Genomic DNA, 27,544 nt, shown 5'->3' with positions numbered 1-27,544 from the left:
CATCTCTTCCACCTATCAACTCCCAGCTTCTCACTTCACCCCCCAACCCACCCACCTTCCCTCTCATCTGGTCTCACCTATCATCTGCCAGCTTCTCACTTCACCCCTCCACCCCCCACCCCAACCCACCCACCTTCCCTCTCACCTGATCTCACCTATCATCTGCCAGCTTCTCACTTCACCCCTCCACCCCCCACCCCAACCCACCCACCTTCCCTCTCACCTGGTCTCACCTATCATCTGCCAGCTTCTCACTTCACCCCTCCACCCCCCACCCCAACCCACCCACCTTCCCTCTCACCTGGTCTCACCTATCATCTGCCAGCTTCTCACTTCACCCCTCCACCCCCCACCCCAACCCACCCACCTTCCCTCTCACCTGGTCTCACCTATCATCTGCCAGCTTCTCACTTCACCCCTCCACCCCCCACCCCAACCCACCCACCTTCCCTCTCATCTGATCTCACCTATCATCTGCCAGCTCGTACTTCTTCCCCCTCCCACCTTCTTTTTCTGGCTTCTTCCCCCTTCTTTCCCGGTCCATGACAGAGTCGGCTGTAAGATCAGACTGCTCTCTGGAAGGAGTTTTTACAGTCACTCCGTGGGCTTCCCCTGGATGCTCCAGTTCCTTTCCACATTCACGTTCCTATGGGTTAAGGTTAGGAATCTGTGGGCATGCTAGGTTGGCACCACTTGTAGGTTTGTAAGTGTGGCCTGGCGACACGTGTAGGTTTCCTCCAGACGTGTTGGTTGTTGACACAAAGATGACACATTTCACTGTGTGTTCTGATATTTCAATGTGCATGTGACAAATAACGCTAATCTCCACCTTTATATTTAAAATGAGAAACCTGGGATTCCTTTCCATTCCTCTCCATGCTGCCTGAGCTGCAGGGTTCCTCTAGCATTTTACATTTGTAGGTCTTCTAATGGGAGTGGGACTGACTGAGGGAACACAACTGACTACCCTCCCAGTGTGCTTGGCCCTTCAAGAGTTGTAGGTCAGTGCCTTCTGGAGAGTGAGGGACGGGAGGGGAAAAGTTTGGAAAACAAACCAATGCAAATCTCCCACAGCTGCCACTGTCTGGTCCCTCACTGCGCAGTGTTGACAGACTAGCAGCAGTCTTCTTCCTTCAGGTGAACAGTAGGACTTTCCTTTTACAGATACGCATGGCATTCAATGAGCCTGGAGTTGAACCTGTAAAGAAAAACACAGTTTATTAATATCGAGAACTCCTGCAATGCACCTTGACCAATACAAGCCCAGTGGTGTGTCTGATGTAAATTTTGTAATTTGGCTTATCTCTGACATGTGTACACAGAAATCTTTGTTTTGTATGCCGTCCATACAGAGCATTTCATTGCATCAGCACGTCAAGGTCACATGAAGGAAAGTAATAAGATTGCAGTATAAAGTGTATCAGTTACAGGGAAAATGCAGAGCAGGCAGACAGCAGGAGGTAGGTTCTTGGAGTGAAGGAGGGTGATAGTGACTTGATAGAGGTATTGATAAAGTGAGTACCTGGGAACAATGAAGGATCTTAGGTACTCACGTTCGATTGACTGCTTCTCCTGTATTTAAAGATCCAACCTAACGGCATGAATATCAATTTCTCCTTCCAGTTAAAACAAATTCCCTCATCCTCCCCTCTTCAGAATCAGACTCATGTTTAATCCCACCAGGATGTGTCGTGAAATTTGTTAACTTTGTGGCAGCAGTACAATACAATACATAATAAATATGGGAAAAAAACTGAATTACAGTAAGTATAGATATCTATATTAAATAGTTAAATTAAAGTAAGTAGTGCAAAAACAGAAATATAAAAAAGTAGTGAGGTTGGGTTCATGGGTTCAATGTCCATTCAGAAAGTGGATGGCAGAGGGGAAGAAGCTGTTCCTGAATCGCTGTGTGTGTGCCTTCAGGCTTCTGCACCTTCTTCCTCAATTCCCCACTATGGCCTCTCACCTCTTTTCATGCTTATCATAACTCCCTGGGTTCCCTCCTCCTATGGTCCACTTTCCTCTCCAGCCCTTGACCTTTCCTACCCACCTGGCTTCATCTATTATTTTCTAGCCAGCCTCCCCAGCTTTTTATTCTGGCGTCTTCCTCGTTCCTTTCCAGTCCTGAAGAAGGCTCTTATATCAAAACAGCTACTGTTTATTCATTCCCATAGAAGCTGTCTGACCTGCTGAGTTCCTCCATCATTTTGTCTGTGATAAAGTGGGCTGCCAGTGCTTTTTACTCAGGGCTGAAACAGCTGATGTGAGAAGACAAACAAGAGAAAATCTGCAGGTGCTGGAAATCCAAGAAACATGTACAAAATTCTGGGGGAGCTCAGCAGGCCAGGCAGCATCTACAGGAAAAAGTACAGTCGATGTTTCAGGCCGAGCCCCTGGGTCTCAGCTGTACTTTTTTCCATTGATGCTACCTGGTCTGCTGAGTTCCTTCAACACACACAAAATGCTGTCAACAGCGCTTCTCCCTATAGATGCTGCCTGGCCTGCTGTGTTCCACCAGCATTTTGTGCGTGTTGTTTGAATTTCCAGCATCTGCAGATTTCCTCATGTTTGCTGAGTTCCTTCAGTAATTTGTGTGTGTTTAATGTGACAAGACAAAATTTTAAGGTGATTGGAGGAAAGTATAGGGGGTAAATCTGAGATAACTTTTTTTTACACAGAGTGGTGGGTGCATGGAACACACTGCCAGAGATGATGGTAGAGGCAGATACATTAGGGGCATTTGAAGGACTCTTAGTTAGGCATATGGATGACAGAAAAATAGACAGCTATGAAGGAGGGAAGAGTTAGATTGATCAACACAACATCTTGGGCCGAAAGCCCTGTACTGATTATGTTCTATATTCTGTTATGAGGTTGGAAGCTGTCTGTGAACCCATTGGTATGTGCTTTCAGGCTCTTTTATCTTCTGCCTGATGGGAGGTGTGAGAAAAGAAAATGTCCTGGGTGTATGTTACACAGACATGTCGGTGTACGATACACAGACCCAGAGACAGACTGTGGGGCAATTTCCAACAGGACCAATCCGGTAACCAGGCACCTGGCCAGTGAAGGCCAGTTACCATGGTAACACTGCAAAAGCCTGCTTGGCACCGGAGTAAAGTGAAAAGAAAATTGGATTTTTTTTAAAAGAAGCTATGTCTCAAGGCTTTTGTTAACTGGGTGATTTATTACCTTCTGCACTACCTTGCTGTGAGGACGAATGCGGGAAGGAGACAGAGGGCTTGCCCATTGCAAAACAAAAGACAAACCTAAATTCAGTATTTTATGGAAAATGGTAAAAGAAATTGATTTTCATTCAGCCGGCCTGTTACAGCTGGCGTGTGAGCACTGTGATTTATTTGGTAGACACTAATAATCCTCAGGTGACAGTCTGCATCTCGACTGTGTCTGCAATTATTTAACAACCATGGACACAGGTACGAAGAAGCCTCCATCAACACCACACAATGAAACCGAACCACTGATCTCCTGAATTAATGGATGGGTATTGGAATTGGTTTATTATTGTTACATTTAGTGAGATACAGTGAAATGCTTGTCTTGTATATTGTTCATACAGATCCTATGGACACTCTTCGACTCCAGGGTGGTCAGCACCTGTGGGACACTGGGAATGAACACAAAAGGAACCGAGGCCCAGATCTTGTTCTTACTCAACATAAACTTTGTCGAGATGCCACACAACTCTGATCGGTCAGTGAGAAAACTGAGCAAACTTTCACCGAATTAAAAAAATGCCTCAATAGTACGAGTGAGTGCACTTTTAAACAAAACAGTCCCTGTTAACATTCCATTTGAGCTTGGTAACTGAACTTATCAACTCGAAGCACAAAAACATTCCCCCAAAGTGGAATTGGAATTGGTTTATTATTGTCACAGGTACAGTGAAAAGCTTGTCTTGCATACTGTTCGTACAGATCAGAATTAGAATCAGGCTTAAAATCATTGGCATATGTTGAAAAATTTGTTGTTTTACAGCAGCAGTACATTCCAAGATATAATAAAAACTATACATTATGATAAGAAATATGTATATAAAATAAAATCAATTAAGTGTTGCAAAAATAGAGCAAATTATATATGGCTCCATTGTCCATTCAGCAATCTGATGGCAGAGGGGAAGAAACTGTTCCTAAAATGTTAAGAATGTGTCTTTAGGATCCTGCACCTCCTCCTTGATGGAGCAGTGAGAAGAGGACATGTCTTGGGTGATGGGAATCAAATCATAACACAGTGCACTGAGGTAGACAAATTAAAACAATAACAAAATGGAGAATAAAGTACAACAGTTATAGAGAAGTTGCATTGCAGGTAGACAATAAGGTGCAAGATCACAATGGTAGATAGTGAGGTCAAGAGTCCATCTTATCATTCATGGGAAGCATTCAATAACCTTATAGCAGTGGGATAGAAGCTGTCCTTCAGCCTGGTGTTATGTGGTTTCAGGCTTTTGTATCTTCTGCCCTATGGGAGAGGGGAGAAGTGAGAATATCCGGAGTGGAGGGGGTCTTTGATTATATTAGTCGCTTTACTGCTTTACAAGAAGGATAAACAGAGTTCATAGAGGGGAGACTGGCTTCTGAGATGTGATGAGCTCTATCCACAACTTTGCAGCTTCTTGTGGTCACGTGTAGCGACACTGCCATACCAAGCCATTAAGCATTCAGACAGAATGCTTTCCATGGTGCATTGATAAAAATTGGTGAGTGTGATGGGGACGTGCCGAATTTCTTTAGCCTCCTGGGGAAGTACAGGTGCTGGAGAGCTTCACTGGCTGTGGCTTCGACATTATTGAACCAGGACAGGCTATTGGTAATGTTCACCCTTAAGAACCTGAAGCTCTCAATCCTCTCAGCTGAGCAGCATTGATGCAGATAGGAATGTGTGTACTGCTTAAGGACAGAAACCATTGATGACCCTTTCGATTGCTGACATTGTGAGCAAAACTGAAGCTCTCTTTCTACTTCCCTGGAAGTTACCTGGAAGGTCCGTTCCTGCAGCACCCTGCCCTTCCATTCTGCTCTCCCCCTCTCCCCTTCCTCTTGATCTATACCCCCTCTTTCATCATTTCCTTTGTCTTTTATTCCCTCCTTTTCATTGTTATCAGCCTCTTTTCTCCATCTGTTGACTCGTACTATCTATGGTAAATGTGTTACCATTTCTCCTGACCACCTTTGGTGGTGGAACATTCCTCTCCATCTTTCTACTGCTCTCTTTATCTTCCTTTCCTCATTTCCTTTCTTCATTTCTCCATCCCTTTCTCCCTTTCCCTTTCTCACCAGCGATCAGATACAGATATAAACACAATATCTTTGGTGAAACATTCTTAAATTGTTGACTCTTACCCTTTGATATTGTTATCTCTAATATTTCCCTTACTCTGTAAGGGACATGAATAAGGTATGTAAAGCCTCCTTGCCTTAAGGGTTCAAAAGGCTCATTTAGACACTTTGTAAAAGATGTCAGTAAGGCAACTTCAACTACCTTCTCTGGCAGTGCATTCAGGCACTCACCCCTGTCTGGGTGAAAAAGGTTAAGATCATTCCGGATCAATGTCTGTTTCTTTCCCCACCCCTGCCCTCTTGATCTACTCAGCAATTACATCTCCCTCCCACTGGACCCAATTCTCACCCCCTTCCCTTTATTCCATGGTCCACTTCCTTTGCCAATCAAATTCCATCTTCTTCAGCCCACCGTTACGTTTACCTATCATGGCCTCTCCATTCATCTATCACCCTTCATTCACCTGGATTTACCTATCACTTGCCAACTCCTGCTCCACCCCTTCCCTCCCACTTTTTTATACTGCCTATCTTCTATCTTTCTTTCCAATCCCAATGAAAAGCCTCAACCTGAAATGTCGACTGTCCATTTCCTTCCATAGATGCTCCCTGATCTGACATTATTCGGTACAGGAGGTGTAACTGAGCCCAAGTTCAGATCAGGTATAATTTTATTGAACGGTGAGGCAAGTTTGAGGAATTGTTCGGCTGAGCCTATAACCAATCTCTGACAGAGCAGGGGTAAACATCAAACACCTGTACAAGGTGCCAGTGTGATAACATGACTGCCCTCTCCAGACACGAGCTAAGTTTACATTCTGCGGCCACTTTATTAATTATCTTCTGTATCTAATAAAGCAGCCACAGAGTGTATGTTCATGGTCTTCTGCTGCTGTAACCCTTCCACTTCAAGGATCAACGTGTTGTGCATTCAGAGATGCTCTTCTGCACACCACTGTTGTAACACGTGGCTATTTGAGTTACTGTCACCTTCCTGTCAGCTTGAACCAGTCTAGCCATTCTCCTCTGACCTCTCTCATAAACAAGGCACTTTCACCCACAGAACTGCCGCTCACTGGATTTTTTCCCGCTTTTTGTAACATTCTCTGTAAAGTCTAATCTCTGTTGTACATAAAAATCCGAGGAGATCAGCAGTTTCTGAGATACTCAAACCACCCTTTCTGGCACCAACAATCATTCCATGGTCAAAGTCACTTAGACCACATTTCTTTGCCATTTGATGTTTGGACTAAACAACAACTGAACCTCTAGACCATGTTTGCCTGCTTTTATGCATTAAGTTGCAGTCACATGATTGATTGGGTATTTGCATTAACGAGCAGGTGTACAGGTGTACCTAATAAAGTGGCTACTGAGTGCATCATGTCCCTTTAAAACTAGAAACTGTGCAATCAAAGCATTGGCTGGCTATGGATCAAATATTAAAAAAAAACCCTGACGCAGCCCACACAAGCAGGAGAGACTGAGAGAGCTGCAGCAATAGCTAAATAGACAAAGAGCTGGTGGTGTGGTGTTTGTTGCTGGGGGTAATATCAGGGTAAAAGAAAATAGCTGTGAAAACTCATACCATTGGATCTTATGACGGAGGTGTATGTTAATGTCTTGTGCTCACTGCAGCAGAGACTTAGATGATAGCTCAGACAGTAACTAATGAATTTGTCTGGTCTGCCTGCAAGCAACGACTTGATAGAATTACTAATATCTCCCTCAGTCTGAATTCTGCACACGTGTTCCCTTCTCCTCTATAGTCCTCCCCCACTCCCCCCCCCCATATCCCTCTTGGTGAGAGGACTTAGATCTTTACTCTGCAATCCGAACACGGATTTGCTCGAAATTCCAACAAAAGAAAATGTTATCAGCTTTTGAGTAATTCGATTTGTTCAATTTGTCGCTCTGGGCTGTGTAGGAGGAGGGTCTGCAGAGATAGAGGGCAGGATATTTTCTCACACCCAATTTCTCTCAAGGCACCAAAATGAATTTTGTTTAAAAAAATCACATGACATACATATTTTAAAAATATGGAACAACCGACTGAGTTGGCAACCCATTAATCTTCCCTGCTCTTTTGTTCCTGCTAAGAATTTTTTTTTCCCTGAGAGCTTGTCTCATCTTTTATCGAGCGATGAGGTGGTTGCTACAGAGGCAAACTTGCTTTCCAATAAAGACAATAGCATAAGACAGTGGCAGGTATTCAGATTGCAAGATCTATTAACCATTTTCCTTCCTTCTCTTTTGTCTATCCCTCAACTTTTTCTTTGCTCTTCTGATGATTTGCTCTGGATCGTGAGTCACCAGGGAAGCCCAGACTGCAGTAAGATGGTATACATTGTACAGTATATACCTCCTGTGCCTAATAAACTGGCCGTTGAGTGTACGTTCATGGTCTTCTGCAGCTGTTGCCCATCTGCTTTATAGTTTACATGTTGTGCATTCAGAAGTATTCTGCTGTACACCACTGTTGTAATGTGTGGTTAGTTGGGTTACCTTCATCCTCCTGTCAGGTTGAACCAGGCTGGCCATTCTCCCCTAACCTCTCTCATTAACAGGGCATTTTCACCCACAGAACCTCCACTCACTGGATGTTTTTTTTTTTGTTTTTCTCAACATTCTCTGTAAACTCTAGAGACTGTTGTGCTCAAAAATCCCAGGAGATCAGCAGTTTCTGATATCCTCAATCCACCCTGTCTGGCACCAACAATCATCCCATGGTCAAAGTTATTTAGATAACATATTTTCACCATTCTGATGTCTGGTCTGAATAACAACTGAACCTCTTGACCATGTCTGCATGCTTTTATGCATTATATTGCTGCCATGTGATTGGCTGATTAGTTATTTGCATTAAACAGCAGGTGTACATGTGTACCTAATAAAGTGGCCACCAAGTGTATAATCTGAAACCATTCTCATTTGTTGTATACTCCCAAAGTGCTAGAACCCTCGGTCTTTCTCTGTAATCTGTTTACGAGGTTCACCCATCTCTCCTTGTAATCCACCTCATCACAAACTTCACTCTTCTCTCTTCTGTTAATCTCTTCTTCAGAAATCTGAGATGGCTCTGGGGATCATGGTTGGGAAAAGGGGAAGGGAGTGGGAAGCACCAGAGAGACCTTCTGTAATTATCAATAAACCAATTGTTGGAATCAAATGACCTTGCCTGGTGACTCAGGGTTTGGTGTGTCTGCACCTGTGTCACCCCCCCACCCTACATTCCTTCTCTGCCACCTTCCCACACCCCTCCCGCAGCACTCCTCCCTCGCCATTCCCGAAGTCCTTTGCTCCCACCAGATTTACAAACTCACTCTCCGTTCCATCTTATCATCACTCACATATGTCATGAGATCTGGTTTTTTTATGGCAGTAATGTGCAAAAGTTCTAGGCACCCTAGCTATAACATATATGTGCCTGGGACTTATGCAAAATATTGTAGATGGTGTACTTGGATAATAAATTTACTTTGAATTTTAACTTTGGACAACGAACCCCAGAATAGAACTCTGGGCCTCCAGTCTCAACTCTCCAGGCTTTGGTCATCAGGTTTCGACTTTCAGATTTCTAGTCGACCTTTGGGCTTCAATCTTTGGTATCAACCCCTGGACTAGCTGACGATGACACCCCAAACTCCAGGTCTCAACAACTGGGCTAGCCGACTCATCGACCCTCAGGGTTTTTGCTTGCATCGTACCCAGTCCTGGGACCCACTGAACTAAGACAGCTCGACATCCACAGATGTCCTTCATCACACATTCTTTATTATGACTAGACTGAATTTAAATATTTCTGTGGAGCTCCTTGAGCCATTAAAATCTTGGCAGAAATGCCGATGGTGTTAGCTTTGACAAGGTTTAGCAGTTACTCAAATTAGATTGAGCATCAAGTGTTACAGCACCAGACCCTACTGCTGTTTCTATGGTACCTGCTTTATCCTTAGTAAAGCCAAATCTAGGAGCAAGACGCTGCCAGCTTTGTTCCTATATTGAGGTGATGCTTCAAGGATCTTGGATCAACCAGACGCAGAGAACAGACAGCTGGGAAGATCACTCCTCTGCAAAGGTGTTGCAGTGCGACCAGTTACACTTTGACGTTCCCATCTACCAGTTCCTTGTATAGAATCATAGAGCATTAGAATACAGAAGAGAGCCCCTCAACCTATCTAGAGTCATAGTGTCATAGAAAAGTACAGCATGGAAACAGGCCTTCAGTCCACTTAGTTCATGCCGAACCATTTAAACTGCCTTCTCCCATGCTGAACCACACCTGGACCATAGCTTTCCATACCACCAGTACAATCCATATCCCTATCCAAACCTCTCTTAAGTGTTGAAATTGAACCTGCATCCACAACTTCTGCTGACAGCTCGTTCCACACTCGCAACAAACTCTGTGAAGAAGTTCCACCGATGTTCCCCTTAAATATTTCACCTTTCGCCTTAGCCCATGACCTCTAGCTCTAGTGTCACCCAACCTCAGAGGAAAAGCCTTGCATTTACCTTATCTATACCCCTCATAACTTTGTATACCTCTATCACATCTTCCCCTCATTCTCCTAAGTTCCAGGAGAATATGACCATTATCATCTTCTGGCTCACTCAGTGTGAACCAATGTTTGCTCAAGGCTTTCCCTAACCACCACCATATAACTCTGAATCCAATTAACCATCCAGTGTGGCCATTGACTAATTGGTTGTCCATCCAGAGAGTGACTATGTCTCATCCCAGACCTTAATGGACCCATACACGGAGATTGGACAGCAATCAGGAGCAGAGAACAGCACTGATTTCATACATAGTCAACACACCTTCCACTATTCAACACCACGAGCCGCTCCACCGGATCCAGTGGTGAGGGCAACTTCATCTGCAGTTGTCTACATCAACACTTGTACAGGCCCTGAATAGTCTGGAGTGGCAGACACAAAATGCTGGAGGGCCTCAGCAGGTCAGACAGCATCTATTGGGGAGGGGTGGGGAATAAAGTGTTGCACAGTGCACAGTGAGGACTGCTGAGCGCATCATTGGAGCCTCCCTGCCCTCTATTGTGGACCTGTACTCTTCCAGGTTGAAGAAGAGGGCGGGGAACATCATAAAGGACTCCTTCATCCTGCGCACGGACTGTTTGAACTGCTTCCGTCTGGTAGGCGCTTCAGATCCCTCCGGACTAAGATTAATAGGCACTGGAGAAGTTTTTTCCCTACTGTAGTCACTTTGCTGAACAGTTAACTGCTGGTTAACTGTTGGCTAACTATTACTTGGATTGCACTACTTGTATGTATAATCATTTATATTTCATTTATTTTCATTTATATTTATCATTATTATTGTTATGTGCAGAGAGACAACATCTGCCAGAAGTAAATTCCTTGTATGTGCACAGGTACTTGGCGATTAAAGTCTGATTCTGATTCTGACATTTCAGACTGAGGTCCTTCACCAGCACATAACATTGTTTGCTTGTCATGAGTTATGGGACAGTGTAGAGGGAGCTTCACTCTGTAACTAACTGTCCCTGTCCTGGGAGTGTGTGATGGGACAGTGTAGAGGGAGCTTCACTCTGTATCTAACTGTCCCTGTCCTGGGAGTGTGTGATGGGACAGTGTGGAGGGAGCTTCACTCTGTATCTAACTGTCCCTGTCCTGGGAGTGTGTGATGGGAGAGTGTAGAGGGAGCTTCACTCTGTATCTATCTGTCCCTGCCCTGGAATGAGAGTGTGTGATGGGACAGTGTAGAGGGAGCTTCACGCTGTATCTGACTGTCCCTGTCCTGGGAGTGTGTGATGGGACAGTGTAGAGGGAGCTTCACTCTGTATCTGACTGTCCCTGCCCTGGGAGTGTGTGATGGGACAGTATAGAGGGAGCTTCACCCTGTATCTGACTGTCCCTGCCCTGGGAGTGTGTGATGGGACAGGGTAGAGGGAGCTTCACTCTGTATCTAACTGTCCCTGCCCTGGGAGTGTGTGATGGGACAGGGTAGAGGGAGCTTCACTCTGTGTCTGTCTGATTTCAACATTGAAGGTAAGTTTGGATAAGTATAGGAATAGGAGTGGTACAGAGGGCTATGATCCACGTGGGTCTAGGGAGAATAATATTTCAGTACAGACTAGATGTATCCGTGTTTTAGTTCAGACTAGATATATCTATCCTCCTCACCTTTAAAACACAGAGATTTAAGCTACAGATTTTTGCAGCTTTGCAAAACTTTGGCTATGCAACATTTGGAGTGCTGTTTGAAGTTTTGGTTGCTACATTAGACAAAGGATATGGAGGATCTGGAAGGGAAATGCAATGTTAGCACTGATTTTCAGAGGACTAGAATATAAAGCAAGGATGTAATATTGAGGTTTTATAAGGCACTGGTGAGGCCTCATTTGGAGTACTGTGAGCAGCTTTGGGCCCCTTGTCTAAGAAAGGATGAGCTGACATTGGAGAGGATCCAGAGGAGGTTCACAAGAATGATTCCAGGAATGGAAGTGTTAGTATCTGAGGACTGGTTGATGGTCATGGGCCAGTATTCTCTGGAATTCAGAAGAATGGGGGTGGGGAGCTTATTGAAAACTATCAAATGTTGAAGGACCTCAACAGAGTGGATATGGAGAGAATGTTTCCTAAGGTGAGTCTAGTGCCTGACAGCAGAGCCTCAGAATAGAGGGATGGCCATTTAGAATGGAGATGAGGAGTAATTTCTTAAGCCAGAGTGTGATGAACCTGTGGAATTTGTTAACACAGGCAGCCATGGATGCCAAATTATTGTCTATATTTAATGCAGAGACTGATAGATTCTTGATTAGTCAGGACTTGAAGGAAGATGGGGAGAAGGCAGGAGATTGGGGCTGAGGGAAAATGGGCTAGCCTGATGAAAAGGCAGAGCAGATCTGATGGGCTGAATGACCTAATTCTGCTCCTTTATGGTCTTGTGATTTAGAGAGGGTGCAAAAGAGGTTCGCCAGATTGTTGCCTGGATTAGAGAGTATTAGCCACAAGAAAAGGTTGGAAAAACTTGGATTGGTTTCTCTGGAATGTCGGAGGCTAAAGGAAAAAAAAACTGATAGAAGTTTATAACATTATGAGAGGTCAGGTGGTTAATGTCTTTCTCCCAAGGATAGTAATGTCTTATACAAGAGGTTAGTGGGCATAGCTTTAAGATGCGAGAGGGGAAATTCAAAGGAGTTATGCAGGGGAAGTCTTTTTACACAGAAAATGGTAGGTACCTAGAATATGCTGCCAGGGGAGGTGGTGGAGACAGATATGATAGTTACATTCTCTCTCCTTCTGCTAGGCAGATGGTACTAAAACAGGAAAGCACGTACCATCAGGACAGCTTCCATCCCATTGTTGTAAGACTATTGAATGCTTCCTCAGTATGACACAATGGACCTTCAATCTCAGTCTACCTCATTATGAGCTTGTACCTTATTGTCTACCTGCACTGCAATTTGTCTGTGATTGTAACACTTTATTCTTCATTCTGTTATTGATCTACATTGTACTACCTCAATGCGTTATTTTAATAAATTGTTATGCAGGACAAGTTTTACAAACTACCTTGGTACAGTTTGAACCTTGAACCAGTTTACCAATGGGGTGGCACAGTGCATAGCAGTAAATGTAATGCTAGTGTTCACCAATTGGGGACTGATTCCTGCCACTGTCTTCAAGGAGTTTGTTGGTTTTCCTGTTTCCTCCTCTTTCCAAGTAGCCAGTATAGCAGGGTTAATGAACTATGTTGGCACCAGACGATACTTGCAGGCTGCCCTGCACAATCCTCACTGATTTGATTTGACACAAACAACACATTTCATCGTATGCTTTGATGTACATGTGACAAATAAAGTTGATCTTCATCTTTAAACACCAGTGCTTGTGATGTTGCTGCATTGCACTTGTGCAGACATGTCCTTATACATATGATAATAAACTTGATGTTGACATTGACATTTGGAAAGTTTGTGCCTTTCCATGGAAGTCAGAGAGTATGTTTATTGATAAAACACACTGCCAGAAAAAACATATACATCAATTAATTGTTCTCTGGTCTTAAAAGTATGGCAAGGCAAAGCGTACTGCATTTCTTTTGCTTTTTTTGAGGAGGCAACAGGTAGAATAAATAACTGAGGACAATGGAAGTGTGCACTTGGGATTTCAGGTGGTTCTGATTGCCCCAAATAAAGGTTCATAAGAGTGTCGTATTGGTGGTGGGGGGGGGTGGTGTTGTAAAGGATTGGCAGGAAATCTGGAAACAGGGGTCATAAAATAATAATTAATATGCTTTGATAACATCTATGGTTGATTTAGCTGGAGGTACCAAATGTAACACTTCACAATTTGCCAATGCCATCAAATTAGGTGGGAATGGGGATTGTAGGAGGAAGCAAAGAGGCTTCAAGGTGACTCAGACAGATATTTTAATGGGGCAAACACATGGCAGATGCCGTGTAATAAGGATAAATATGTAATTACTCACTTTGGTAGGGAAATTAAAGAGAAGAGAATTCAAGATTCTGTCAAAGATGGAAAACCAGAGTAATACACATAAAATGCTGGAGGAACTCAGCAGGTCAGGCAGCATCTATGGAGAGGAATAAACAGGTGACATTTCAGGATGAGGCTCTTTAGATGCTGCATGACCTGCTGAGTGCCTCCGTCATTTTGTGTGTGTCATCGAAGAGAGGTGTACAATTTAAATGATGTTAGATTGGGAGGTGCGACAACTAATCTACACTCAGAGGCCACTTTATTAGGTACATCTGTACACCTGCTTACTAATGCAAATTTCTAATCAACCAATTGTGTGGCAGCAATTGAATGTATAAAAGCATGCAGTCATGGTCAAGAGGTTTAGTTGTTGTTCAGACCAAACATCAGAATGGAGAAAGAAATGTAACCTAAGTGATTTTCATCATGGAATGATTGTTGGTGCCAGACAGGGTAGTTTGAGTATCTCAGAAACTGCTGATTTCCTGAGATTTTCATGCACAACAATGTCTAGTGTTTATAGAGAATTGTGTGAAAAACAAAAATAAAAACACCGAATGAGCAGCAGTTCTGGTGGACAAAAATGCCTTGTTAATGAGAGAGGTCAGAGGGGAATGGCCAGACTAGTTTAAGCTGACAGTAACTCAAGTAACCATGGGGTATAACGGTGGTGTGCAGAAGAGCTTCCCTGGACACACAGAATATGTCAAGCCTTGAAGTGGATGGGTTGACGACCACAGAGACCACACCAGGTTCCACTCCCATGGCCACTTTTCCTGGTAAGCTGCTGGCCATGGTGAGTCCATTCTCACTGTCTAGTTTTGGTCTCCTTATCTAAATAAGAATGAGAGCACAGCAAAAGTTCACTTGGCTGATTCCTGGGATGAAGAGATTATGTTGATAAATTTTATATTCACTAGAATTTTGGAGAATGAGAGGAGATCAGATTCAACCTTACAAAATTCTGACTCTGCATGAGAAGCAGCAGGCAAGGAGCTTGTTTCCCTGGCTGGATAATTAGAACGATGTGTTTCAGTCTCAGGTATAGGGCAAGATAAGGTCATATAAAATTGTTAAGTCTGACAGGTATATAAAATTATCAAGGGCGCAGATAAGATCAATGCACATAGCCTTTTTCCCAGGGCTGTGGAAGTAAAAGCTAGACAGCACAGATTTAAGTTGAGATGGGAAAGATTTGAAAAGAACCTGAGGGGTAACCTTTTCACCCAGGGAGTGGTCTGTATAGGCAACGAGCTACTAGAGGAAGTAGTTGGGGCAGCTACATTAACAACATCTAAGAGGCTCTTGGATACGGATGTGTGTGGGAAGGTTTAGAGCAGGGGTTCCCAGCCTAGGGTCCATGGACCCCTTGCTTAACAGTATTAATCCATTGCATAAAAAGGGATGGGAACCCCTGCTCTAGAGGGATATGGGCCAAAGGCAGGCAAATGGGATTAAATAACATGAGAGACTTGGTCGGTTTAGATGAGGTGGGACAAAGGGTCTGTTCCTGTGCTGTATGACTTCTTGACTGGGATAAGAATAAAGTGCTTCAGTCAGTCCATACAAGACATAGTTCGAGTGGACAGCCAGATCCTCTCCTCCTCTTTCTTGTTTTTTTTTAATGCTTTTGTTGCTTAGCACAGTTTTATTAAGTGTTAACAAGTTTTATGCCTCATTCTTGACTCCCAAAGAACCTTTGGACCACAAAAGCATCAGATCCAACAAGGAAAAAGGGTGGATTTGGGTGTGGAGTTAAGGGATGATCTTAACCTGCAATTACTAGCAACATCATGGTCCATGCCTTGGTAGAAAGAACACTGTGGGGTTGATTGCATTCAGAAGACTTGGTCCACTTGTGTTCCAAGACTGAAAGCAGGCTGACCAACCTAGACAGGGTAGCTTCTATAAGAAGACTCCACAGAGAAACAAGAATAGACTACTCAGCTTCTTGTGGCTGTTCCCAACATTCAGTAAGGATGTGGCTGACTGGCCAGCTCAGTGTCATTTCCTTGTTATAAACCCACTCCACTTTCTACCCTCAGTGTCTAGCTTTGCATTCATTCTACGAATGAGACCCCAATCCACCTGGGTAGAGAACAAAGTTTCACTGCTCACAGTATAGAGAAATTCCATGGCATCTCAAGAGAGATACAGATCAGAAAAAGGCCCTTCAGCCCACTAAATCCCTGCTAATCTGCAGAGTAGGACGAAAGGTGTACAAGATGATAACAGGCAGAGATAGGCTGGATAGCTGGAGGGCTTTTTTCCCGGGGTGGAAACGATTAATATCAGGGGGCATAATTTTAAGGTGTGGAATGTATGGTGAGAGAATGTCAGAGGTAATTTCTTTACACAAAGTAGTGGGTGCATGGAATGCCCTGCCAGGGGAGCTGTTAGAAGCCGATACAGTAGGGACATCTAAGAGATTTTTAGAAAGGCACATGGACATTGAAAATTGGAGGACTACATGGGAGGGAAGGTTAGATTGATCTTAGATTAAGTTAAGCTTGAGTCTTTCTTCCTGGGTTACAGGCTTCGGCAAATGACAACTGGGACTCTAGGAGCTTGTGGGACCCGTGTTCGCAGACATGGGAGGTAGGGTTCAGTTTGCCCATCAGCACTGCAACAGCCTGGCGCCCCAAAACAATGGCATATGCTGCATGGGCAAATGGACCGTCCACTGATTGTGTAGTGTGACTCCATGTCTGTAAACCAGCAGTAACCTCCAGTGACTTCATAGAAGTGTACAAGATGAAAAGAGGTGGAAATGGATAGTTCTGGGGGCATAATTTTAAGGTGAACGGAGAAAAGTACAGAAGGGATGTCAGAGGTAGGTTTTCTACAGTGGTGAGGAAGGTTGATCATATTAGAGACATTTAAGAAACTTTTAGATAGGCAAATGTTTGATAAGAAATGGAGGCTTATAGGGGAGGGAAGGGTTGGATTGAGTAAGTTAAAAGGTCTGCACAACACTGAATGTGCTGTAATGTTCTATGCAGATGGTGGTGAACTCATTGAACTCTCTACCACAGAGGGACATAGAAAATGAATATACTTAAAGAGAAAAAAGATTTTCTAGATCAAAGGTTATTGGGAGGGAGAGGGAATCTGATGTCCTCCGCTGGTCAGGATCAGTCACGGATGTTATGTCCTAAGCTGTCCATGTGATATGTGAGCCCGCATGCAAGCCAGGTCAGTACGACATGGAGAACAAGCAGGCCCCACCTCCCCATGTCGTTGATAAATTCAAAGGAACAGCAGTGACCGATACAGTTTGATATAGGAGTTGCCAGTCAGTGTTGAAATCAACGTAGGACTGCCTGAGGGACTGTAGATCCAGAGTTTTCCTCCCTAGCCTTCGTTATGAGTAGGTATAGCCTTAAGGTAGCGGAGGTTTGAGATTGGAGTTTTTCTGCTAGATGAGCTGCCGACCACGGCTGACGAGCTCTATCTGCCCGAAGCGACTGGTTTTAAGGCACCAGTAACCCGCCTTTGCCCCATCTCCTGTCAGTAGAAAAGATCCTATTGGGCCTAGTAGCTGAGCCACACATGAAAGACAGGAGCTGGACTTGGTTGTCAGAGGCTATTTGTGATGCTCACCATTGGGCAACCAGCCCACCGGCTGTGACAACTTGAAGGAACTGAGATTGGGAAGATAGTGTGGAATAGGCAACAGAGAAGAATAAAAGGGCTGAAATCCCTGTTTGTTCTTTAGCCTAGAATTGATCTGTGGCTGACCAGGGAAATTAGGGATAGTATCAAGTCCAAAGAAGAAACATATAAATTAGCAAAAAAAAGCGGCACACCTGAGGACTGGGAGAAATTCAGAGACCAGCAGAGGAGGACAAAGGGCTTAATTAGGAAAGGGAAAAAAGATTATGAGAGCAAGCTGGCAGGGAACATAAAAACTGACTGTAAAAGCTTTTGTAGATACGTGAAAAGAAAAAGATTGGTCAAGACAAATGTAGGTCCTTTACAGTCAGAAACAGGTGAATTGATCATAGGGAACAAAGACATGGCAGACCAATTGAATAACTACTTTGGTTCTGTCTTCACTAAGGAGGACATAAATAATCTTCCGGAAATAGTAAGAGACCGAGGGTCCAGTGAGATGGAGGAACTGAGGGAAATACATGTTAGTAGGGAAGTGGTGTTAGGTAAATTGAAGGGATTAAAGGCAGATAAATCCCCAGGGCCAGATGGTCTGCATCCCAGAGTGCTTAAGGAAGTAGCCCAAGAAATAGTGGATGCATTAGTGATAATTTTTCAAAACTCCTTAGATTCTGGATTAGTTCCTGAGGATTGGAAGGTGGCTAATGTAACCCCACTTTTTAAAAAAGGAGGGAGAGAGGAACCGGGGAATTAGAGACTGGTTAGTCTGACATCGGTGGTGGGGAAAATGCTAGAGTTGGTTATCAAAGATGTGATAACAGCACATTTGGAAAGAGGTGAAGACATCGGACAAAGTCAGCATGGATTTGTGAAAGGAAAATCATGTCTGACGAATCTTATAGAATTTTTTTAAGATGTAACTAATAGAGTGGATAGGGGAGAGCCAGTGGATGTGGTATATTTAGATTTTCAAAAGGCTTTTGACAAGGTCCCACACAGGAGATTAGTGTGCAAACTTAAAGCACACGGTATTGGGAGTATGGTATTGATGTGGATAGAGAATTGGTTGGCAGACAGGAAGCAAAGAGTGGGAGTAAACGGGACCTTTTCAGAATGGCAGGCAGTGACTAGTGGGGTACCGCAAGGCTCAGTGCTGGGACCCCAGTTGTTTACAATATATATTAATGATTTAGACAAGGGAATTAAATGCAGCATCTCCAAGTTTGCGGATGACACAAAGCTGGGCGGCGGTGTTAGCTGTGAGGAGGATGCTAAGAGGATGCAGGGTGACTTGGATAGGTTAGGTGAGTGGGCAAATTCATGGCAGATGCAATTTAATGTGGATAAATGTGAGGTTATCCACTTTGGTTGCAAGAACAGGAAAACAGATTATTATCTGAACAGTGGCCAATTAGGAAAAGGGGAGGTGCAATGATACCTGGGTGTCACTGTACACCAGTCATTGAAGGTGGGCATGCAGGTACAGCAGGCAGTGAAAAAGGCAAATGGTATGTTGGCATTCAGAGCAAAAGGATTTGCGTACAGGAGCAGGGAGGTTCTACTGCAGTTGTACAAGGCCTTGATGAGACCGCACCTAGAATATTGTGTGCAGTTTTGGTCCCCTAATCTGAGGAGAGACATTCTTGCCATAGAGGGAGTACAGAGAAGGTTCACCAGATTGATTCTTGGGATGGCAGGACTTTCATATGAAGAAAGACTGGATCGACTAGGCTTATACTCACTGGAATTTAGAAGATTGAGGGGGGATCTTATTGAAATGTATAAAATTCTAAAGGGATTGGACAGGCTAGATGGAGGAAGATTGTTTCCGATGTTGGGGAAGTCCAGAACGAGGGGTCACAGTTTAAGGATAAAGGGGAAGCCTTTTAGGACCGAGATGAGGAAAAACTTCTTCACACAGAGAGTGGTGAATCTGTGGAATTCTCTGCCACAGGAAACAGTTGAGGCCGGTTCATTGGCTATATTTAAGAGGAAGTTAGATATGGCCCTTGTGGCTAAAGGGATCGGGGGTATGGAGAGAAAGCAGGTACAGGGTTCTGAGTTGGATGATCAGCCAAGATCATACTGAATGGTGGTGCAGGCTCGAAGGGCCGAATGACCTACTCCTGCACCTATTTTCTATGTTTCTATTAACGTAGGAGTCTCCACAGCTCTGAGACTGGAGGGCTTTATGTTTAAAAGGAGGCTGGAAAGGCTTGGGATTTTTCTCCTTTATGAGGTGCATAAAACAATGAGAGCAGAGAAGATGGATGTTCACATTCCTTTCCCACGAAGCATGAAACCCGGAGGGCGTGGATCTAACCTGCACATCTTTGGACTGTGGAAGGAAACCAGAGCACCCGGATGAAATCCCAGCTGTCACGGGAACAGCGTAGAAACCCCTCACAGGCAGCGGCAGAAATTGAGCCACCATCACTGGTGCTGAAAAATATTGCAACTAACCACCGTGACATAGCAGCACCTTGCACTTACTTTTACACATCCTCCCTCACTGCCACTTAACGACCCAAGGGGGGCCGCGGTAGCGCAGAACTATTACAGCTCAGGGCACTGGAGTTCGGAGTTCATTTCTCATGCTCTCTGGAAGGGGTTCGTACATTCCCCCTGTGAGCTAGTGTGTTTCCTCAGGGTGCTCTGGTTTCATCTCACAGTCCAAAGATGTACCAATTAATAGGTTAATTGACCATTGTAAATTGTCCTGTGATTAGACCAGGGTTAAAATGATGGGTTGTCGTCTGGTGTGGCTCATAGGGGCTGAAGGGCTTGTTTCACACTGTATCTCTAATTAATAAATAAACAGCACTTCCAGGTGAGGCAAGTATACCACCCACCCCCAACCCCAATTAGTACTCAGAATGTGATCTCCTCCACATCAGTGCAGAGTGGGCAATCACCACTGAAACGTCAATTCCTTCCTCCCCCCACCGCCCACCACAGATGATGTTCAACTCATTGAGTTCCTGCGGGAGACTGCTTGCTGCTCCAGGTTCCGGCCCCTACTATCTCTCAACTGTGAAGGGATTTGGGAGGCCTGAAGCCGACAGAAGAGATATAAACACAAGAGGTTCTGCGGCAGCTGGAAATGTAAACCAGCACAGACACCAAATGCTGGAGGAGCCCAGCGAGTCAGACGACATCTATGGAGAGGAATAAACAGTCAATGTTTCGGGCCGAGACCTGCTGAAGGGTCTGGGCTCAAAAAGTCGACTGCTTATTCCCCTCCATAGATGCTGCCTGACCTGAGGAGAAATAGATGACCTCTGACCCCACTTTCCACACATCAGAGACCACCCCCACCCTCTTGTAGAAAGCAGCACCTAGAACAAATGATTTGACTGAAGAAATGAGTTAAGTTTTCACCGACGGGTCTGCAGGCTGTTGTTGGAGTTGTATCTTCACATCACTCTAGCCTTGCCTTTCCTCGTTGGGTGGGAGTTGGCCTCCTTGGCTAGTTGAGGTCGTTAAGGTCCTTTGCCCAGATCCCAAGAACCTAACTTGTGATATTTGAATGTGGAACGACTCACAAGTTAGGGTCTCAGGGACTGGGAGAAGATCCAATATTCGCCATCTCCACCTCCCTTCTCACTGGGCAGTTCAAGTCCATGGTACACATGCTTCTTTCAAAGAGCAGATTTGTAAGTAAATTTATTATCGAAGTGCATATACTGTCTGTCAGAATACACTAGGCTGAGTCTTTTACTGAAGGTTCCTCTTAATGGCCTTCACCATCGCTGTCCAACACTGAGGGTAATAGATCTTCCTCTCCTCTGCCTTGACCTCCCCCTCATCTTAACCCATTGCTGTTTCTCACCAGTCTTTCTGTTTATGTCATTCCTTCCCTTTAAAGATTTAAAGATTAGCTTTACTTGTCAAATACATCGAAACCACTGAAAGATTTAAAGGTTAGTATTATTTTGTCACATGTACGTCAAGACATACAGTGAAATACATTGTTGGCATCAATGACCAACACATTCAGAGTGTGTGCTGGGGACAGTCTGTAAGAGTCGCCACACTTCTGGGTACCGGCACCAACATGGCATACACACAACTTACTAACGCTAACCTGTGTGCCTTTGGAATGTGGGAGGAAACCAGAGCACCCGGAGGAAATCCAGAAGGTCACTGGGAGAATATGGAATGTCCTTGTAGACAGCAGAGAGAATTGAACTCTGATCACTGGTCTATAACAGTGTTATGCTAACCACTATGCTACCGTGCTGCCCCACGTTCCAAGCCCGTCCTCAGTTCCTGTTGGAGACTCTCCCAGCACTCCAACCCCTCTGACTGTGAGCCTAACTTCTCATTTACTCATTGTAACATTTCCCCCCCACCTTCTAATCTCTCCCTTAACCTCACTGAACTCTTCCCAATCTGAAGACTGGCGGGCAAGCAAATCGATATACTGTATTTAATAATTAATCAGAACAGAGCAGAACACAGAGCAATACAGCACAGTACAGGCCCTTTGGCCCACGATGTTGTGCTGACCTTTTAACCTATTCTAAGATCAATCTAACCCTTTCCTCCCACATCAGCCTCCAGTTTTCTATCATCCATGTGCTTGCCGCAGTTACACAGGAGTTGGGAAGCAATCACTCAGTGTGATTTTACTGAAGGCTGCACAGTTCCTGACTATAGTTCCTCCCTGCTCCTTCCTCCAGCAACTTACTCCGGTCTCTGGTCTCCTCCTGATTGATTAGATTTTCAGGATCCACAGTGCCTCCGTCCAAACACAAGGCTTCCTTCCGATTCCTGCCTTCTGCTATTCGGATGGCTGATTGTCATTGCTGGAGTGATTTCGGTAGCTCAGAGTGGCACTTCTGGTCCCGCCTGCCCATGTACACCCTCCTCATCTCAGCAATACCGCTCACTGCTGAATGCCAACTAGCACGCAAACCTCCAGCAGGCATACGTCGGTACATATACACACATGGCACAAACACACACCCATTCACATACACACACACACACACACACACACACACTTGCACTGGTAATCACAAATATGAACACAAGAGATTTTGCAGATGCTAGAAAAGCTGAACAACGCACACAAATTGCCAGAGGAACTCAGCAGATCAGACAGAATCTATGGAAAAGAACGACGTACTGATGAAGGGTCTCAGCCTGAAAAGTCTTTTCACGCTGCCTGCCCTGCTGAGTTCTTCCAGCATTCTGTATGCGTTACTCACAGATAGGTACACTGACACATTCACATGCACCCGCGCACACTCATGCGTACATGCCCCAGACACTCATTCACAGGCACATACATATACAGACGCACATACTCATGTGCACACTCACCTGATATACAGATATGAAGACACAGAAACTCCAGCACAACTGCGCATGCACACACACACACACACACACACCTCTTTCCCCTTCAAGGAAATTTGCTTACAGAAACGGTCTGTCTCAAACTGCCAGCAGCACATTTTGATGAATATCACGGCGCTTAAGAAGAGCGGAGGCAGAGAAGTAGAGGAATGAGCTGTGAGTTTGTGCCATTATTCAGAGAGAAAGAGAGAGGGGCGGAAAGAGAGAGAACAAGAGACAGGCAGGCAGAATATTTCACTGCAGCACAGTAGCTAAGCGCCAGCCCCTGGGAATCGCGCCCAGCTTTGGCAAATCATTAGTCTGTCTGCCGATACATTAGAGATCAATATTGGCTGCTTGTTTTCTCTTCAACATTGAGATGAAGCAAACAATATGAATAAGACCAACACACACACACACACACACACACACACACACACACACACAGACAGACATTCAGACAAAAAATACACACAGACACAAAGGCACACACATACAGGCATATAGATATACACCAACACACAGACACGCATGCAGGGAAACACACATAGACAGATACAAAGATGCACATATAGACCGACTGAGACACACACAAAGATAAGTATGAACATAGTCATATACATACACATGCATGCAGATACAAACAGAAAGGAAATGGGATGGCACATATTTCCTTTGTCCTGAGACCTTTCCCGGTCTTCCTCGGTCTGCCTCAAAGGAAGAAACAGAACTGCGAAACAGAGAAATGAAAGCTTGTCTAGCGTTTTGCCAGCTCACTCGGGTTTCCAGTGAGGCAGACGTGCCTTCTAAAATACCGCATTGCAAATCAGCTCAGCCCAGTTCCAGTCTTCGCCCTGGCTCCTGTACGACGCTCTGTGCTATTGCATTGACAACGCACAGTACCGCTTGTCTGGGAATGGCGCTACGGTTTGGGAGAGGGTAAAAAAAAGGCGTCGCGAGAATAATTCAAAAGATGTTTAGCAAAGCATTTAATTATTGTTTCTTTTACTCGAGCACTTTCTGCAGTGGGCTGCAACGTAACGTATATTTTAAAGGATGTTTTCAGTTCTGTTGTGATGTTGATGTGAGCTTAATCAAATGTTTCCTTTCCTTTGCCCTTACCTCCTCCCCCCACCCCGTGGGAATACATCTGAAGCTCGAAAGATTAAAATCTGTCTCATATCTGTTCCAACCTACCTTGTTGCTGACTGACTCGAATGTCTCTGAGAGTGCAAAGAGCGGGGGAAGAAGCTGGTTCTCATTGTGTGTGTGTGTCTGTGAGAGAGAGAGAGAGAGACAGCCTGTGTGTGCATCTCTGTGTGAGTGTGTATGTGTCGTGGAGTGGGAGAGGCTGCGGAGGTGTACAAATCAGCTGGTGTTTTGGCTGTCCCATCATTAACACATACCACTCATCGAAGCTGCTGGGACCATGAACTTCCAAAGCAGAGCGAGATAACCCTGTCCTGACGGGTCGCACATATACACAGTTACACATCAATATCTATGCCTCATACAGACATAAGCACAATTATACAACTGTGCAGACATATATTCACCCAAAAGTGCTGGATGAACTCAGCAGCTCAGGCATTATCCACGGAAATGAGTAAAGAGTCAACATTTCAGGCCAAGACCCTTCTTCAGTACTCAGCGCAGCTCAAAACTTTGACTGATTATTCATTTCCATAGATGCTGCCTGACCTCCTGAGTTCCTCCAGCATTTTGTGTGTGTTGCTCTGGATTACCAGCGTCTGCAGAATCTCTTGTGTATACACCTACATTCAGTCGTACACACAGTAACACTAGTGTGCATGCATGCACGCACTAATAAATACATGTACACATCACACAACACATAATCACAGACATAATACACGCATATGTGCACAGTCACGTACTGTATATGCACACCCATACACAGACATGTGTGTATGTATGTCTATGCACACACAAAGGAATGATCAAATCTATTTGCTTACTAGCAAGCCCTCTGTATTCCTATCGTGTATGGGTTTGTAATTCTCAGGTTGGCCATGCCTTGCTCCCTGCTCTTTCTGGGAGAGAAAAAATCTGATTGATAGAGGAACATATCCCTGCTTTTCATAATTCTCGCCTTGCCACCCCATTCCCCTGATAACACACACAAGATGCCGGCAGAACTCAGCAGGTCAGGCAGCATCTACAGAGAGCAATAATAAGTCGACATTTTGGGCCAAGACCCCTCAGCTGGATCAATGTATAGATTGCCAACCGTCATGAAAAGCCTACACCCTGTATCTACAGTGCACAAACCAAACAACCCCAGAACCAATGCAACCCACACTCCGGCACACTTCCTCAATGTTCACACTCCCAACCACACCCCTCAAATACCGACACACTAGCCTGAACAGTCCCAGTCACCACATTGCAATCATTCCCTCGCCCCTTCACCCCTCCCTCCCACTCTCCGCTCCCCTCATCCCCACAAACCCACATCTCCCACTCACCCGACACATACCTCAGCCCTGCCTACCCTCTCCCCTCCCCACCCCTCCCGAGCAAACACAACTGTACAAACTCATCCTTAAGAGTCCTGCCCACTTTGATCCATGTGACGCAGTGGGTCCACACACAATGCACGGATCCAGGCTTCGGGAATGACAGAGAAACTCTTTCCTGCGTCTCAGCAGTTGTCATGTGATACAGTCCGGGACTGATGCTCGCAGACTCCCAGATTTGGCAATTCATTGGCAGATTAACATATTCCCCCTGTCTCTAAGGCAGCTGAATGTCTGCCTGTCCCTCCCTTTCTCTTCATCTAGTCATTCATTCATTTAACTCTCTACGCATAGTATAATTGTCTGATATTTTAAATGTCTCATCGTTAAATCATACGGATCCTCTCACTTGCAGTTCCTGTCCCCGGTTATTTGCCAGACCTGCTCCCTACCTGCCTTGCTTGCTCTTTCTCTCTTCAACCTTCATCTCTTCATTCCTCTCTCCCCTCCCTGCATCATTCTTTGTCTCCCTGCTTTCCCTATTCGTCCGTCTGCCATCCTTTATACCCTGCCTCACACCTTTTGCCCCCCTACTGCTCTCTATCCTGTCTCTCATCCCCATCCTGTTCCTCTCTCCGTTACCCCTTCTGAACTGTTCATTTTCCTCTCCCCCTCCATTCTGCTTTCCTTTGTTCCTTTCGCTCACCTAAATCTCCTTTTCTCTACATTTTTTCTTTGTCTTGTCAAATATATCTATTTCCTGCCTAATTCCCTCTCTCCAGCCATTGTTCCTGTCTCTCTTGTGTGCCTTCGACCCTTCCCTTTTTAATCTCTCCTTCAAATACTTCCTGCAGTTTTTAAATTTTCTTTCTTCCATCTTTATCTCATCTATATCTCTCCTCCTGGCTGTATTTCTGGTTATTCTTATTCCCAGTTACTCACTATCTCTCTCTACCTCTTCATGCCTTCCTATCTTTTCCCCTCTTCTTCCCCTCCCCTGACTTTTCCTTTCTCCTGCTGCTCCTCAATCACGGCTCTTTGCCTTTTTCTCGCTTCACTTTCTCCTTGCTTTCTTCCTATACGTCTCTCAGCCCCTTTTTTCTCCCTGCCTATCATAACCACTGACTGGTCTCTCTCTCTCTCTCTCTCTCTCTCTCTCTCTCTCTCTCTCTCGGTCTCTCTCTCTCTCTCTCTCTTTCCTCCTTTCTCTGTTTCTCCCCTCTCTACTTTTCCCCTTTCTCTTTTCCCCTCTCTCTTTCTCCTCCTCTCTCGTTCTCCCCCTCTTGCTCCCTGCTCTCTCTCTCCCCTTCCCCCACTCAGTATCTCTCCCTCTCTCTCCCCTTCTCTCTTTTCCCCTCTCCCTCTCCTCTTCTCTCCTTTACCCCCTCTTAATATCTTTCTCTCCCTGCTTATCTATATCTCCTTTTCAACCTTGAATGCCCACACCTGTCTGTAGGCAGTTTGTATTCCCCCAACCCCACTGGTGCCCCAGTGTGCTCTCTCTCCCCCACCCCCAATCTCTATCCTTCTCTCTCTTTCTCTGTTCCTCACCTGCCTCAGACCCCTTTAACCCTGTCAATGCCTGCCCAACCTCATTCTCCCTACCTCTCTCATCTTTTCTCTGTAGCTCTGGCCAAGTCCTTCTTTTCCACCCAACCTCCTTCCACCTATTTACCACACTCTCTCAGTCTCCTGCAATTCTTCCTTGATTTGTACATCTGATAAAACATGAGACATTCAAGACATTAGTCACTTAATTCTTCCTGTCCTCAACTTTCACTCTCACTTCATTGTTTACGTCATTAAGGCTTGCTTTTCTAACCCCCCCCCCCCCCCACACCAATCATGCATACTGTTTAACGCAAAGCTGCTGTGGACTCCCTTTGCTTTTTAAAAGCTGGAGTTCTGAGATCATCCCAGCCGGGATACATGGCCACATCCCAACATGCACTGCTGCACTGCAGCTATCCACCCTGGGACAAGACTGGGCCACAGGTCTTTGACCAGATTGAGGGAGGGAATATGAACGTAACAAAGGCACCATTTTCTGAAGAACACATCATGCTTTCCTTCCCCAATCTCACCCATCTCTCCAACCTAACCCGCAGTGCCCTTACTGACGTGGGTATAGGTTATCCTTTACAGAAGCAAGCCGCACCCCCCTCCGAATGGACAGGTTAATAAAAAAAGCATCGGACTGGGTCAGTAAGACAGAGAGAGAAGGAAGGGAGGAGGGGATGAGGGAGCGAGGCAAAGAGAGTGTGGGGGGAGAGAGAAAGGGAGAGAGGGAAAGGTAGAGAAGGGGGA

At 44.9% G+C, this 27,544-nt stretch overlaps 1 protein-coding gene across 49 annotated transcripts in view; it reads right to left on the bottom strand.

The window, feature by feature from the left end:
- Positions 1-433: 433 nt before the first annotated feature.
- Positions 434-27,544, bottom strand: part of LOC132393562 (uncharacterized) — a 266,331-nt gene continuing 239,220 nt past the window's right edge. For 26 of the 49 annotated variants that reach the window (XR_009511963.1, XR_009511957.1, XR_009511954.1 and 23 more), the window contains one exon: positions 437-1,198. The gene's annotated coding sequence lies outside the window, so the exon portion shown is untranslated. Of the gene's footprint in view, positions 1,199-27,544 lie in introns of all 49 variants that reach the window. The other 23 variants (XR_009511980.1, XR_009511959.1, XR_009511956.1 and 20 more) reach the window with 3 other exon arrangements.

The sequence above is a fragment of the Hypanus sabinus genome, chromosome 4 (assembly GCF_030144855.1).
Source record: "Hypanus sabinus isolate sHypSab1 chromosome 4, sHypSab1.hap1, whole genome shotgun sequence".
Classification (NCBI taxonomy): domain Eukaryota; kingdom Metazoa; phylum Chordata; class Chondrichthyes; order Myliobatiformes; family Dasyatidae; genus Hypanus; species Hypanus sabinus.
This window is presented reverse-complemented; position numbering and strand designations above follow the sequence as displayed.